The 15,990-nt window shown below is 40.7% G+C and overlaps 1 protein-coding gene across 20 annotated transcripts in view; it reads right to left on the minus strand.

Annotated features, from left to right (window-relative positions):
• Positions 1-15,990, minus strand: part of PDE1C (phosphodiesterase 1C) — a 396,700-nt gene that overhangs the window by 212,916 nt on the left and 167,794 nt on the right. Inside the window, exon 1 of one of the 20 annotated variants that reach the window (XM_080582951.1) lies at positions 11-9,862. The exons of 17 other annotated variants lie outside the window; for them this stretch is intronic. The gene's annotated coding sequence lies outside the window, so the exon portion shown is untranslated. Of the gene's footprint in view, positions 1-10; positions 9,863-15,990 lie in introns of those variants that run through there. 2 more of the 20 variants (XM_080582954.1, XM_080582953.1) reach the window with 2 other exon arrangements.

Genomic DNA, 15,990 nt, shown 5'->3' on the forward strand with positions numbered 1-15,990 from the left:
CTCCACTTACCAGTAGCGCTGCTGACAGGCTCAAAACCTGACAACTGAGGGAAAAGTCGTCTGTCAGCATAGCCCAGGCACGGCTTCTTGCTCTGCCTCCCTCTCCCTCGCACACACACACACACAGACGCGGGCGCGCGCGAGGGAACGGGCTATTGGGGAAAGGCTGGCTCTGATTAAATTAAAAGCCCAACCAAACCAAACCAAAAGAAAAAAAAGAAAAAAAAAAGGAAGGGTAAATTACAGAAAGTGAGCGACTCACTCCTGGCAAAGAGCCATCTGTTTCATTGCAGGCAGCCTCCTCTTGTTTACAACTTGGACAAAATTCACTTTGAAATAAATAAATTGGTAAAGCAGCATTGTCCAAAGCCCCAAAAAACGGGATGGGGAAAGTCCGCATGCTGAGGAGAGATCAAGCCCAACACATTAGTAACGGCTGTACCAATGCCTTTCAACAACAACCACAAACAATACATTAAAAGACAGTACATAATTCATAAAGCAGGAGGCTTGCAGCAGGACCTGTGGCTCAGACTCCAGGGGTCTGCACGGGGGAAGCTACTGCCCCAATTCTGCAACAGGACACCCGCCTCCAGTTCCCCTGAGTGTCCCTGTACAGACCCCAGGCAGAGCAGGGAGCAAGACACAGGGTATTTTTCTTTACACTGGTGGGATTCCTCCTCTGGGCAGGGTTGAGACGGGAGGACAGAGATGTCCCTCACTGCCCTGACCCCATCAATCAACTCCCAAACTCTGCTGAGATCCCCTGCGTGCCGCTCTTCAGTTAAGGTTATTGATTTGGTGTATTCAGCCAAAGACACTTGAGCAGAGGGAAAATAACTGTCGAAACATTATGCTAGCCTTAACACATTTTGTCACGTACTGTAGAAGTTGCCTCTTGAGATGCAGAACCCGCAACAGAGGAGTTTGCAATGCAAGGGAAGACAGGCTCCCGTGAAAATATGTTGGCTGGCTATGACTTCCAATGCCAGGTGTACAAGTCCACACGCTGACACTTGAGCAGCTTGTGAAAATGTAAAGAATGCGTTAATTAGCCTAGTCAACCAAGCCCCTGTTCAAAGGGCTTTAATCAGTTCTTCGTAATGTAACTTGACTACCTCAAAATCCAGATGGGCAAAGTAACAACAGACTATGCCTGCTTGTACAGAGATTCTCCTAACATGGGAGTACACACACACAAACACACACACACACACACACACACACACACAAAGTCTGAGGGCTTTCAGCTTTGAAATCTGTTGTGTGCAAGAGCGTATATAACTGGGCTCAAGCTGCTGATGTTGTGCAACAATTTACTGATTCACTCTCTTGTTCCTGCATATTCCAGAGTGGTTTTCCTACACAGGAAAACTAAAAGCCTAGCATCCATTAATGAAAAAGGCAGTTGTCAGCAGGAAAAAAATAAAGTTTTTAGGTAAAACTACATGGTTTTAAGCTTTTCTTCCAAAGTACAAAAAATGCCGGTTTTCATTTTAATTCTGGTGAGATTAGACACTTTCCATACACAGAATAAGATTAGACATTACAAACACATAGCTCCATAAAAGGTTTTATTATACTGAAAGAAAGAAAACAGTCTATACTGAATCAAAGTTTACATTCTTAGAGTTTTACCAACTTTGTGGCACTTCTGATCGTGTCAATAAGCTGACCCAGTCTTACTGTGTCATAAGTAAGACCCAGAAGCTCTGCCACGTTTCATAGGTGACAGGTAATCATTTCCCTACTTCTGACCAGTGTCTCCATCTGAGAAACAGCACAGCATTACCACCTACCTATGGGAAGGACAGTTAAGTGCTTGATGGAAAGAACACTGTAAGAGCAATACATTGTCATCCTTCACTACTTCTACATCATCTTGCCAAAGAGTATACAAAATACATTTGATGTTAGACCTACTTTGGGCCTGGTTCTCCATGTATAAGCCATCACATTTAAGAAAACCCTTTGTAGCTTTTAGTGCTCCAATCAACACATAGATTCTGAAATTTCTATATTGGTGTATAAGGCACAGGTTTTAGCTCCTAAGCATTTCAGATATTTTAACATAAACTCCACATGAAAACCAGAGGCAGATATTCAACCCCATGTATGTGTGTGGGGCCTATCACAGTTATATAAAATGTCTGGATGAAAAGTCCCCTTTTATACTTCATCCTTTCCTGTATGCATGTTTAAATTCTACTGCTGGATGCACAGATTGTATTTTCTCCATCCCACTTTAGACAGGAACATTTTGCATGACATTTCAATTGTTGACAGGAATCATCATTGTATTGCCAACATGCCACAATCCATACACCTTTCAAATAACCTTTTCCCTTTCAACTGTAAATGTATGAGCGCCAGTTTATGAGTAAAATGTGTCAACAACAATCTGATGGTGGTGTAACCTGTGTCCATAGCTTACCCACGTTATCAATTTAGCCCATGACTCATGCTTATCCTCAGCAATAATCAGCCAGGCAGGATTAGCAGAATGCAGATACTTTTCACCTTCACCATGTTATTATTTACTATGCAAACCACACCTTTAAAACACCAGATCATGCCAAAAAGACTAGCTACATAATGACAGAAGAGAAAAAGTTACGAAAGAAAGCCAAAACTTTTATTTTCAGCTGATAGCTAAAAGCAAATAGAAAGGGATGAGGCTAAGAGTTAAAGAAAAGTGACTGCAGAAACACCAGAAAAATTTTGAACCAATGTCATAGTTATGAAGGCAGACATACACAGAAGAGATATTGGATAAAGATAGCAAGGTGCAGAGAAGAAAAAATAGAGAAAGATGAGATTCTATGCTGGGCTACAATTCCTCCACAGATTGGAAGACCTAAGCAAATATTGATAAGATACTGTTAAAAAGGTGATACAGGAGAACACAGATATTTTCCCAGCCTTGAATGCTGCATGGCATTTTGTTTCCTTGTATTTTGACCTCCAAGAGTCTTTGAGATGATCATAAGCCACTGAATACAGACTGTGTATTCTAATAGCTAACTGTAAAAATAAATTTTTTATTTTTATTTTTTATTTATTTATTTTATTTTATTTTATGGGAAGTTGAGGCAGGGGCCAAATCAGGAGAATGTAGACAAACGTCATTACACTCAACTGCTGAGGAAACTAAGGGCTGGACTGATATGATGTCACAGCAGTGATATTTATAGGAATTATGGGCAAAGATAGGGCTTCAGTGTTTGCAGGAAACAAGGTGATATGCAAAACACAAACTGGGAGAGGAAAGAGCATTGGCAAGAGAGACTCCAATGTCAAAGCTCATGGAATCAAGTGGAAAGTCTAAAGGCAGCCACAAAGGAATCAGGAACGTGTCTGAGGATGCTACTCCTGCCAAAGGCAAATGCTTTTACAGTTGTGACACGTAGCTGAAGAAGTTGAGACAAAGACACAAGTTTATCTGCTCAATGCAGGCAGAGATGGCACTGAAGACAGTGCCGCTGAAGATACAGGGTGGCTTCCTGCACCACTTCAGTTAGTGCTGAGGTCCCTGATGGGATCCCACACACCACCACCACTTTGGTAACAAAATAAAACAAGCTGTTAGCAAGAATCTCTCCCCTTCAATTTCCATTACCCCTCCATTTGGTTTTGCTTTGTACAGAAGACAAGCAGGGGGAAAAAAGTCATTTGGGACTTCCTAAAAATAAAGTTTCCCTTTGTTTTTTAACAAAATTTTACAGTACAGTAGCTCTTTTATTTTCTCCCATGGTAACAGTGATTGATTAGAGACAGCAAGGAATTCCCAGCATCTGGAGCAGCAGGAAGACACTACCTGCAGTCTGCGTCCACAGGAGCTTAGCACCTGATGTTGTCCAGCCAGCCGTGCCCTTCAAAAGGTCCCCTAATCCTCAAGACAACATGTGGCCACATGCAAAACTACGTCTAGCAACAGTCTCTTAAGTTATCGGGAATAGGAGCACAAAGTTCCCCAGACAGTCCTTTTTCCTCTTGAGCATTATGAGGGGCAACCCAATATGTTTGCTCCAGGAACCTCTTTTGAAGGATACACACAGAACCACAACTGTGGCTGCCGCTCACTTTGCAAGCACTCACCGCAGTTTTCCCACAGGAGTGAAGATGCCGACATTAGCCTGGGGTATGCTGTCTGCTTAAACTCTTCCAGCAGCGTCTCTGGAATATAATATTATTCTTCATTTCCTGTACTACTTCCCGTTATGCTGATGCCCACCGCTGAACAGCTATTGTGTTACACGTCTCTGCCTTTCAGTGGCAAGCAAAGCAGTCACAAAACACAATGTCTTTCTTTCCGCCCATTTGATTTTAAGGTACTGAGGGAGTAACACAGGTCAAAATATAAATGCAGGGTATTGATATCACAATGTTTGAGCTCAAGTTTGGGATTTCCTTCCTTGCTTAAGAAAGCTGCTGCCCGTCAGGCTGATTTTGTGATAGCAAGAGAGTAAATATCGAGACAATGGCTGTAGCTGTAAAATATTCTGAACTGGTCCTGCAAATATCTACCATGAATACATATCATCTCACTTGCCTTGTCCTTAAATGGATAGCTACTGAGCAAGAGTAGCTTCCAAAGGGATGAAGTTTCTAGGCTGAGAAAACAGAACTGCTTCAGCTCTCACTCCAGTCACTGCACTCAGGCAACAAGTCCCAGGCACACGATGTGTTCAGCACACAAGGCACAAACTGCTCCATCTGGGTGACTCCCTTTGAAGTGCTTGCCCATCATGACTGCCATTTGACAGATGCAACAGTAAGCCACCTCCTGATGGATGAACCACATCTCTAAAGCACAGGAGAGGTCAGGTCAGAGCAAAACCCCATGTCCTTGCCAAAGACATCTATTGCACAGCCTCTGGGGAAAGAAGGTCATGCTGGTAGCACACGTAGGGCTGCGTATACAGCACTGCATGTCCCTACAGTTGGAACAGCTCTGCACAAGCTTTAACCCACTCTGCTGCACCCAAGTACTTCCCCAGGCTGTCTCTCAAGTGATGCAAGAGAGATTCAGGACACTGCTGCTGCCTTCAGACAAGATCTAGCCCTGCTGCTCTATGACCTGGGATGGAGTCCAGGGGAAGAGGACTCCTCCTTGACCCGAGAGGCAACTGCCTTCCCTCCTCCACTAACCCATGGGAGAGGCCCTGGGACACCCACCACAGACAGCTTTTGCATACTCCCATCCTATGGCACCAGGTCAGCTCTCCCAGTGACAGCAAAGGATGAGGAGCAATGTGGAGGCCTCAGGCAGGACAAACAAGCCCTACACCCATTTCCCCCTTCATCACAGCACATAGATTTAGGCAAATGGGGACTTCACCTTCTTTGCCTCTTCTTCCTCAGTCCAGGACTGCACTTGCATTCATGCTAAAAGACTTCTGACTGAGTGCTGTGCAGGAAAGATCTTAATTACAGGTATTTTTCCCTCCTGATTAAGCGCACTATTATGTAGGAATACTGATACAGGATGATGCTGCTGACATGCAGCAGAGAGGTGTTAAAAAGGCAGCTGAGGAGAATAGTGTCCACAATATGCCTCTGCAAAGGAAGACGTCACTAAACAGACAAAATTCCTTGAGCATGCAGGAGCAGGACTGCCTTTCTCAGGAGGGTGGAACAGATACTTCAAACATGAAACCACGAGTCCAAAGCAGACATTTCAGAGCCTCCTTTGACACACCACCTTGCTGTAATCTGGGCTTTGCCCTTGCATTAAACTCCCCAACAACACCTTTCCTTAAAGGCATATACAGTTCCTTTCTTTTTTAAACAAAGAATAGAAAAAGAGTGTGAAAGTTCATTATCCTCTTCACAGACTTCACCAGAGCTAAGTGTGCAGATCAAAAACATTTAGAAGGCCACTGAAATGTATGCAAAAATGCTCCCAAGACAGCAGCCTGTTTGATGGAAACAGCACTTCGGTGGGTACGAGCAAACTGGGACAGTAATTTCAGACAGCAAAGATGTCTGAAGTCTTTGCTGGACTCCAGCAAAAACAGCATAAACTACTGTGTGCCAAAGGGGTAGCATGGGGCACTGTACATGTGCTGAAACATTGCCTGTTTCTATTCCTACATATTGCCTGTGCGAATACATGTTTTCTCCCATCAATTAATCTGATTTGACAGAATGAAAGCTTCAAGCGTTATAACAAGGTCCATAATTAGTACTACTACAATGTATTCATGTCTGTCCATGCAGAAATAATCCAGAATATATTTTATTCTCTTACCACTAATGCCTCTAACCAAAATTACAGCAAAGTATTTGTTTTGTTTTCAATATTGCATATCTTAGTCTGGATTCTGAACTTCAGTTATGGCAAATGCTGTGATGAGTCTGCCAGTACCATATTCCAAAATATTATGCTAATACTATATCCAAACAGTTTGTAAAACATTGACATTTCTGCTAATGCTGCTAATGCCAAAATGAGCCTGCTAGATTTTGTTCAGTCTCTATCCCAGCAATAAAAAAGTTTCTTGATTGCTTTCAGTTAAGAACAATTTTTTTGTTTGTTTAAGAGCTTAGGAGGGAGAGGGGATCAGTTGTATTACTGAATTGCATTTATCCTACTTATTCTTCATATTTAAGAGAGAGATTACAAATGCTTAGATGTTGATGTTGCTTGGATGTTGATGTTTGTATTTATCTTTGAAAAAAAAGAAAAAAGAAAAAAGAAAAAAAGAATTCCAGTGCTGTCCCAAACAAGCCATAACTTCAGAAGGTTGAACTCTGAGAAAGGTAACCACTGTGCTAAGTGTATGAAGAGGTTGAACTCTGAGAAAGGTAATCACTGTGCTAAGTGTATGAAGAGTTAATAATAGAAATATATAAATAAATCACAAGACTCAGAAAGCAAATACATGAGACAATTCATCTAATAGCATAATTAGCTTTGTCATACTGCACTACGAAATAGATGGTAGTGAACAATTACTGGTAACTGATTCAGCTTTTGTTTGCTGGAAAAGCATTAATATTCACCTAAATTTTTGTATTTTGATAGCAGCAAACTGTCAGCACAGCATACATGCCTCTGTTGCATTTATTCAAGGGCATTATAGGGTCCTGAGTCTAATGAATCTACTCTAAAGAGTCAGAATTTAACTGTGTATTATACCAGTGTGAATGAGCAACATCCATGTTACCATCTGGAGTTACACTGATATAAATGAGGTACATTGGTTTTGTTCTAATTCCACATCTGGTTTTATTAAACTAGACCAAGTACTACCCAAACTATAGTTTGGAAATGAAATTTGGTCTCTTATTTTCCTGCCTAAGACTAGATTTTAGGGCTTGATGGAAACCAATTCATGCCATAGCCGTGCAGCCAGGAACACCAGCATAGTTGAGGGTTGGAACACAAGGCTGCAAGTGTCAAAACTAGCCCAGCAAAAGCAATCTAAAGGACTGCTAACTGCCTTTAATTACAAGCAATCGCCCAGTTCCCTCAAGGCAGGGGAATTATGATTTCTGCTACATCCAGTAACTACAGATAGTGCTAGCTTCTCTGTCCAGAAGGAACACAGACGCAGCTGACTGAGGGAATGCTGCACTTTCCAAAAGTTTCAGAAGCAGTGAACTAGATTAATATACTAAGACTGCTGCTGCATTTTCTGCATCCTAATAACATGTTCAGTCTCGGACTGCCACCAGGACTGCCACGCTATAGAGAATTTCAACCAGGATATTTAGGGGAGGGCAAATTAAAGCATTTCAAGTAAGAATATATATATATATAAATATATATATATAAAGATTGCAAAAGTGACAGTAAAATTATCAGCACAAAAAAAATGCAGTTGCTGTTCATTTAAATTTGTCTTTAATCAAGTGAATTGAGCTGGCAGACAGATTTGATTAAAAGCTCTGGTGACTGGCAAGAATTTTTCTGTCACATAAGATCGACTAATATTTCCACTAAGACAACTGCAAACCTCTTTTGTGATCTGTCCTTTTTGATCCAGGGTTGCTCAGATTCTGTTAAGACAGATTTTCAAAAACCTGCAGAAACCTTCTTTAACTTGGGAAGCTTACCAAAACAAGAAAATTTCCATGCTGATGACACTTTAAGTTGTGACTTAAACCACGTCATTGCATTAGCTCCATAAAAATCCGTACTGCACTCAGAGCAGTGCAACTTTGACAAAAGCACTGTCACTCCTGAAGAGCATTTTTAAAAGTCTGTTTCTCTTTAATGACCTCCATGGCACCAGAAAGTCTTAAAACCTGCATTGCTACACCTGACATGTTAGGAAGGAGGCATGAGAGAGGAGTGATGGCTGAGGGAAAAAGCAGCTTTGTAAAATGCTTTGCAAAACATAATGAGAAGAGCTTGAAAACTCAGCTATGGAAAGTCTTGGCAAAAGCAGGTGAGATGTGAGCAGTAGTCCAAGCAATTAACTACTTAAAAGAAATACCTGATTAGGGAATTAAGCAAGGGCTGGCTTTCTAGTCTTTTCCTTTTTCAGTACCAAACATTCAATGAAGTCAAAGTAGACCATTTTTGGTCTGAAGCCTCTAAACAACTTTCTTGCAGTTTCCTGCTCCACGTTATCCTTCACAGATCTTCAGATGCAAAGAGACTGAGTAAATATTGAAGTTTATTCAAAATAAGAACAACTTAGTCTCAAAGGTTTTGTGTTTTTTTTTTTTGTTTTTTTAACTACTACTTATATGTTTGAGAGGTAGAAAGGGAAGGTTTTTTGCTTGTCCCTGTCTCATACACACAGTATATTTTATTACATAGGCCAATGCTGCCCCCTGTGCTATTCAATATATACAAATTACAGAGTGAAGATAGAAATTATTGTCTATCATATATTATCTTTTGTGGAGTTAAGAAAGGAATCTACGATTGTCATAGAATATATGTATATACCATCAAATTTTAAAGGTTTAAAAGAGTGTGGAAGTCATTTATAAGCCAGACCTCCACTTTTGCCCTTTTTTGGTTTCCGGATTAAAATACACCGAGTTGCTGTAAAGAAGAAAGATTCACAGTTGCTTTTTGATGCCAGGAAGCCCAAGTGCTATTCCTTCCCTTCTCCTCATCCGCTGTTTCTGTGGGGAGGTAGATAGCCAGCTCTGATTGCTCCACTGGCTTTTGCCAGCAGAGGGGAATAGCCAAGTCAGAATTATTCAACTCACCAACTCTGGCAGACTGCAGCCCAAGTGACAAATGTTAGCTTTGGAACGTTATGTAGATCCCTTTCCACCCAGAGCCCCCCAAATTCAAATAATATTTGCCTTATCTTTCCATATATAACATACTTTGGATATGGGTGCAAGCTAAAAGTGGCTGGTGAGAGTGGGTAAGTTCACCCAGCCACGGGGAGGCAAAATTCAAAACCATACTGCTTTGAGTCCAAGGAACCTGGAAAATCATCAGAGAAATATCTGCCTTGTAGCACGGCTCTAACACATATAGTGACTTTTAGCTGAAGTGATTCACAAAGTAGAAGCTCGTTAGCCTGATCTCAGTAATTCACCAGGCATTAGAACTCAGGGAACGAAAGACTAATTAAAAAAAAGGGAAATGGAATAAAAAGCAACATCTATTTATCACATTGGTTCATGGCTGATTAACCTGGTTTCTCTTTTCTTGAATCAGTTCCCTGTGATCATGCAAAAATAGTAGATCTAACATACTGGGAGTTTACAAAGACCTCACATTTGACGTTTTGGAAAAAAAATGGACAACAGACAATAGCAGCGTGAGCAACATGACATGATTCAAAGCAAGACGAGCATGTGGGGTAAGTTATCCCTCACAGGACTCTCTTCCCTCCTTGTTTGCTGATGCAAACCCTAAGACAGTAGCTGCGCTAACAAAGCACAAGGAAGGCAGAACAGGACTGCAACTGCCCTCTGTAATTACCAGAGGTAAACACTGGGGGGGGGGGGGGGGGGGGGGGGGGGGCGGGGAGGGGGATAAATTGGCCCTAAATACAACTTCGAAGCTGGAAGATTTCTATCCACCAGAGCACTGAACCTCTGGAAAGGCCTCCTAACTGGAGCAGCAAGAATGAAAAACACCCACTACGCTTATATCAAGGTTCCCCAGTTTACCCAAGGGGTTATACAAAACACAGGAGGCTAGACCCAGTGACACACGTGGAGTCCTGTGCCCTGCAGATACTTGTTCCTACCTCCATGCAGAGAGGTCTTGGGCTGACACCCACAGGAAAGGACAACCACCTAGGGACAACCCACTGTCACAAGTGGAGAAAAGGTAATGGGGCCTTCCCTGCTGGAAGGAGAGAGAAGAAATGAGTATATTGTTATTCAGTACAAACAGCTCTTTATTTCACAGCACAGGCTGCTCCAAATTTGTAAAAGGTGTTCTTCAAGCACCGTTCTTTCCTTGACTCCAGCAGCTGAGCTCCCTTGAACAGCTTAAGGGCTTTGGGGTTCCCTCCCTGCTCCTAAGGTGTCTCCCATCAGAAAGAGAGAAGGCCTACCCTCTAAACTCAAAGCACCTTGTTCCCATGAGAAAAATAAGGTTTACAGTTTTGTCAGCCTGCAGGTAGATTTAGGCACCTCACTGGACTGAAATGTTCCCCTCCTCTGAAGCTACTGCCATGATTGATCCTTAACATGCTTAAAGCAAATAATATTTATAAATTAAAAAAAAAAAAAGATTTAAAGAAAAATATCATTAGCAAGTTAAGAACTTCTATATATGGGTGTAGCTCTGCAGACAAATAGCCTCCACAGACTGCCCGAATGAAGAGGTATGCAATAACAAGGAAGCAATATTGAAGAATAGTTTGACGCAAAGGAGGTTCGAGGTGGCCCACATTCCCAGGCTGTTAACTGGTGTCAACACCTCAGGACACAAAGGGCAGAAAGTTTAAAGGCAATTCATACCCTCTCTGGGTTCCTCTCTATTTGATGTGAAACTAAATTATCCTTGACTGCAGGAAAAAGACAGGATGGCTGCTCCTTTCTCCAGAAGGTTTCACAGTCATGTACCCTTTCAGGAAGAATCTGCCAATAGATTTGATTGTCTGCATGTATTCAGGGAGATTACACACAGGTTGGTACTGCTGCTCCTTGTTTTCATCATCATGTTATAAAGAAAAGTACCTTCAAAAGAGACCAGCTAACATAGATACTGCAAAGAACATGAGTACTAATGAAACCCTGAACACTGCAAATTACAATTCACTGAGGGGAAAAAAATAACAACCTTTTTTGTTAGTAAAAGATTTACAGTCTCCCTTTTGCCTTTTGTTAACCACCCTTCTAATGTTGCAGTCCACATTCCAAAAAGACACCCACTGACCTGAAGATCTAATCCTTACATTGCTAGATCTTCAATGCATGTTTTAAGGTGTACAGTATTTTAGCTAAAAATCATGATGTTCCTCCTGCATCTACAAGGACTGTTTTTCAAATCGACTTTCCAAAGCCCTACTAAAAAATCAGAAAGTTTACAAGCAACATTTTACCTGTAATGTTCACCACTGCCTTACCGCATTTCATTGGTGACACCAGAAGTTATCAATAGCTAAAACTCTGTCAAGAGAAATTCTGCACTGGAAGATTTAACCCTCATTTAAGTTAATTCCTTCAATTCTCATTTAAATTAGATCCACTGATCAGACTTCAGCAACATCTTGGTCACACTCATCTGTTTCTCCATTTCCACTGCACAGCACCACAATGTTGGCCACTAGTGATGGATTTAAGAATAAACTGAAGTACTGATAGACAGCAATATTGCAGGAGGCTGGTGAAATGACTGCCCTAACAGTTCCCACGTATGGCATTTGACTGGTGCCTGGGAAGGATGAGGGAGCAAACCATCCCTAAGGGAACCACCACCACTCAACTCCTTCTCAGAAGCGGTTGGTAAAGTTTTGATTTGATGAAAAGTACTGCTCAGGCACTTTACAGTACTTTACAGGCCTGGGCTCAATCTTTTTTGCTCACCTGCAGTGTCTGTGTCACTGTTCACCCGCATCTCCAAAGCGATGGAAAATGTGTAGAAACCTTTCAGCCAAATCCTACACAAAAACTTCTGGCAATCACAAACGTCCTCTCCAAGCATCTCAGCTTTGGATTCATGACATTGGCCAGTATACGAAAACGGGTGTACTTTCACGTGCTCACAGAATTCTGTCTTCAAGGAAACAAGAAGGGGCAAAATGGAACAGAGGGAAAAAATGGTGAGCTATGTTTTGAAGGGTCCTCAAATACAACCGCTACGTCTCCAATAAAAAATGATTTTGGAACTTTCCAAATGTGGCTTGTGAAATTTCTTATCTAGGTCACACTCAAGAGGTATTTAAACAGTGTATTTTACATGCCACAGCATAAAATAGTTGCCTTGGAGAGGCATTTTAATAATAAAGAAGACTACAATTACATCAGTATGAAATCAAGAAGCTTTTATGCAATTGTCCTTTAGGAACAGATCAGTCTGTGCCAGAGTAGTAGGTTATATGCCTTTCCTTCAGATAAATACAATACAGCATCATAAATCCATCAAATTGGATCCTAAAAAGACTTGCGCAGATCAAAGAAGTATCTGCTAGCTTCATTCATGCTTTAATGCCTTTCCTTCTCACCTGCTATCTTGATTTTTAAAATATATGCTCAGCAGCAATCAGTTCCCTCTTCAGTAAATATTTGATTTATATGTATGGAGCATCTGCCACTGTAATAACTCAGTCCTGAGCATTCCTAAAAGGATTATTATTGCTTTTAGATTCCCATGGCTTTAGATGTTTATCCAGTCTCAAATTATCATTTTTCTATACGTCAGTTGTGACCATCTGCACAGAAGTTAAAATTATGTGTGTGCACCTGTGTGTGAGCACAAGCATGAGATAAAAGAATGTTAAAGTAAAACAGACAAGGACTAAAAGTTAAAAAAGCCAGTTTAAAGAGTGCACAGGCAGCCATAACCAACTCCATCACCTGACAACAATTTGAGAAAAATTCAGCTATGTGATTATATCCATTTTTATACTGCACCATGCAGACCCTGCACTGCACACAGAGGTCTTAAATTTCCCCATGGACTTTTCAGTAATATTCCTATCTTTTCATATTAAATTGCTCAGCTTCGCAACCAGAGCAGATAAGGTCTATAAAAGTACAAGGTCTGAAATAGACTTACAATAATGATTTACTTTTATTTCCACACATACACTCAGACACACATTATATGATAGCAGTAAGGAGGAAAGTTTGAAATGACATTTCTTTTCTATGAAACATCCCATTTTCATTATTGTTCCCTCTACCATTAGGCACTTCTGTTTCCATCTGTATAAAGCAGTATCATTTTCCCATATTTTGCACAAATGGTCATCTTGTTGATATATATGTTTAGTTAAATGTGTTTCTGAATAGGGTATTGGGAACATATTACATATGGACTGTGCAAATGTTACATTTTAATAATAAGTGATAAATATCCTGCTTTAAGGGAACTACAGCCTCTGAGTATGTGTGATATGGGGCCCTTTTTTTTTTTTTTTTAAACAGATATACAGTGCTTAGATTTGTGTGTCTGTAGAGCATCTACTGCAAAAAAACAAAATATTAATAACCTCCCCATGGAACTTGGCAGCAACTGAATGCAGCCTAATTTCATGCTGCATGAAATCTCAGTCTATACATAAGTGCTGAACAAATTCTCTGCAGTATTTAAAACCTTAATTCATAATTAAATTGCCTTAATCTGCTCAAAGCACAATGAATGTATTGCAAACCCATGAACTGGTTCAGATACCCATTTAGTGTCAGTTGCCAGTCATTTCAAAGCTGTACCTTTCTAGTGACTCTTCATGGCACTGATTTATAGATATCCAAAGGCTCCTAGATGTAATTTTTTTGTTCACATTTGGCCAGAAGGAAGAAATTCCCTCTTCTCACCGTCTCTGACTTCATTCCCACAGCCACACACTCCATTATAATATGTCCCGAAATGGATGTAGCAAAAGAGTCTGAGCAATTCTAACCCACACGACCTGACAAATTGTGACTCATGCTTTTAATCAGAGCTGAGAAACAACATTTTGCCACAACATTTCATCTTGCAAGTGTGCTAAGAGGAACAGAATAAGGGAAAAGCTTTTTCTGTTTTCAGTTGGAAGTAGAGTACACAATCTAGTAGAGAACAGTGTACAAATAATTATTAGAATTGATATTTACTTATTTACTTCTCTGATTTCCTCTGAGATTAGTGTCTGAGTAAATTGTAGACATCAAAAGTTATGGCTTAAAGAGAGGAATGGGAAGAGGGAAAGAAAGAAGAGGAGCACAAAGCACTTTGTGAACCTAAAGTAATAAATTGTAGGACACACCACACCTCCCACCAAAAAAAAACTCCTAGTTCCTGCAGAAACATGGGAGAATGAATAATTTTTCCTTTTATTTGCAAATATTCCAGTGACTTGTTCAAGAAGTTTAATGTACCATATCTTAGCTAAGTTTTAAATGCCAAAATTCATAGGTTTGATTTCCCAGTATATATTACACTGCATTTTCACATGCCAGTGGAAGATTCGTATCAAAGTGGGTATTTGCATTTGCAGGATTGGGCTGGTGGTTTCATCATATGGGGCCAAATAGGTGCTTTGTCTGTGTACTAATGGGTGCTACAAACCAAATCTTGAAATTGTCACCAGGAGACCAGTTTTGTAAGCTGTAAAAACCCTCTGATTTTAATTACATGATTATGTTATTGCAAAATAAAACAGCAAAATTTAACTTAATATTTTGTTTACCCTTTGCTCCACTCCTAAGATAGATACCTCAGGATGTAAGACAGCTCTTGAAGGATTCAATTTTTTTATTTGTATTGGAGAGCAATAAAAGCAACACCCATTTGAACGTGAACTCAAAAGACCTATTGCTTTACACCTTCTGAAGAACTTCAGCACAGGGCCAGGAAAAGCCACAGCTGCTTGGTCAAACTGCAGCTTTAACTCTTCTGCTGGGTTAATTCCACCACCACCACAACTGAACATTTTGTTTACAGCATGGGGGTTCAGCTGACTCCCATAACTAACAGCCTCAGCAGGTGGCTTGCAACAGGGAAGATCTTTGCCACTATTCTTGCCTCAAAAGGAGACAGAGCGAGAGCGCGTCGTGATGCTCCTGAGGTTCAAAGGCAAGAACCTGCAGAGGTCCTGCTCCTCGGGAAAAAGGGAAGAAGCATCCCCCTCTCCCTAGGGCAACCCTCCAGAGGCAAGTTTTGAAGATAAAAGCATACAAACCTCCCATTCTAGTATACCAGACTGCCTTACGTCTCTTTTGCTAAAGAGAGATTTAAATTTCACCCCAAAGTACTTCAGGTCTACTGTTTGCTTGTTTTTCAAAAGGAATGCTGCTGACAGGTCTGAAAATTCAACAGCAGCAAAGCAAAGGCTCTTGGAGTTCAAAATAATAATTTGACCAACAAGGCACCCTGGACATTTTACTTGCTGCTCCAGTTGGAACATAACCTAAGACTAATACCATAACCTAAGCCCTTTAATGGAATAAGCCACACCTTAGTCTATTAAAGCCTTGTTTACAGCACCGTAGCTGAGAACCCCTTCTACAGTGTTTTTAATTTGTTCCGAACTAGAGCTGAGAAATTGTATTGCACAAGCTGATTTTTCAAATGAACTCTGTAGAAGCAGATCAGAAGTGCTGTTTCCCCAGTTTTCACTCTCATCTGCTCTCCTAATTCTCTCTGACGAAAACTTGTAATGCTCCAGGAAGTCTTACTTTAACAGGATGACAAAGTCTATAATTATATATTGAAAAATCTGACAATAATATCTAGGAGCACAGAGGAAAAGAAAGCTTGCATGTAAACAAGTTTCTAGCTCCCAGAAATCTATTTGAAGCAGGTACGCAAACTTGTTTACCACCCAGGAGCAAGGACAGTGAGTTGGCTGTTTCATAGAAGGACACATGGCACCAGCCATCAACTTGATCAAAAATTCTTTCTCT

This window comes from Anser brachyrhynchus (assembly GCF_964034855.1).
Source record: "Anser brachyrhynchus genome assembly, chromosome: 2".
In the NCBI taxonomy this organism is placed as follows: domain Eukaryota; kingdom Metazoa; phylum Chordata; class Aves; order Anseriformes; family Anatidae; genus Anser; species Anser brachyrhynchus.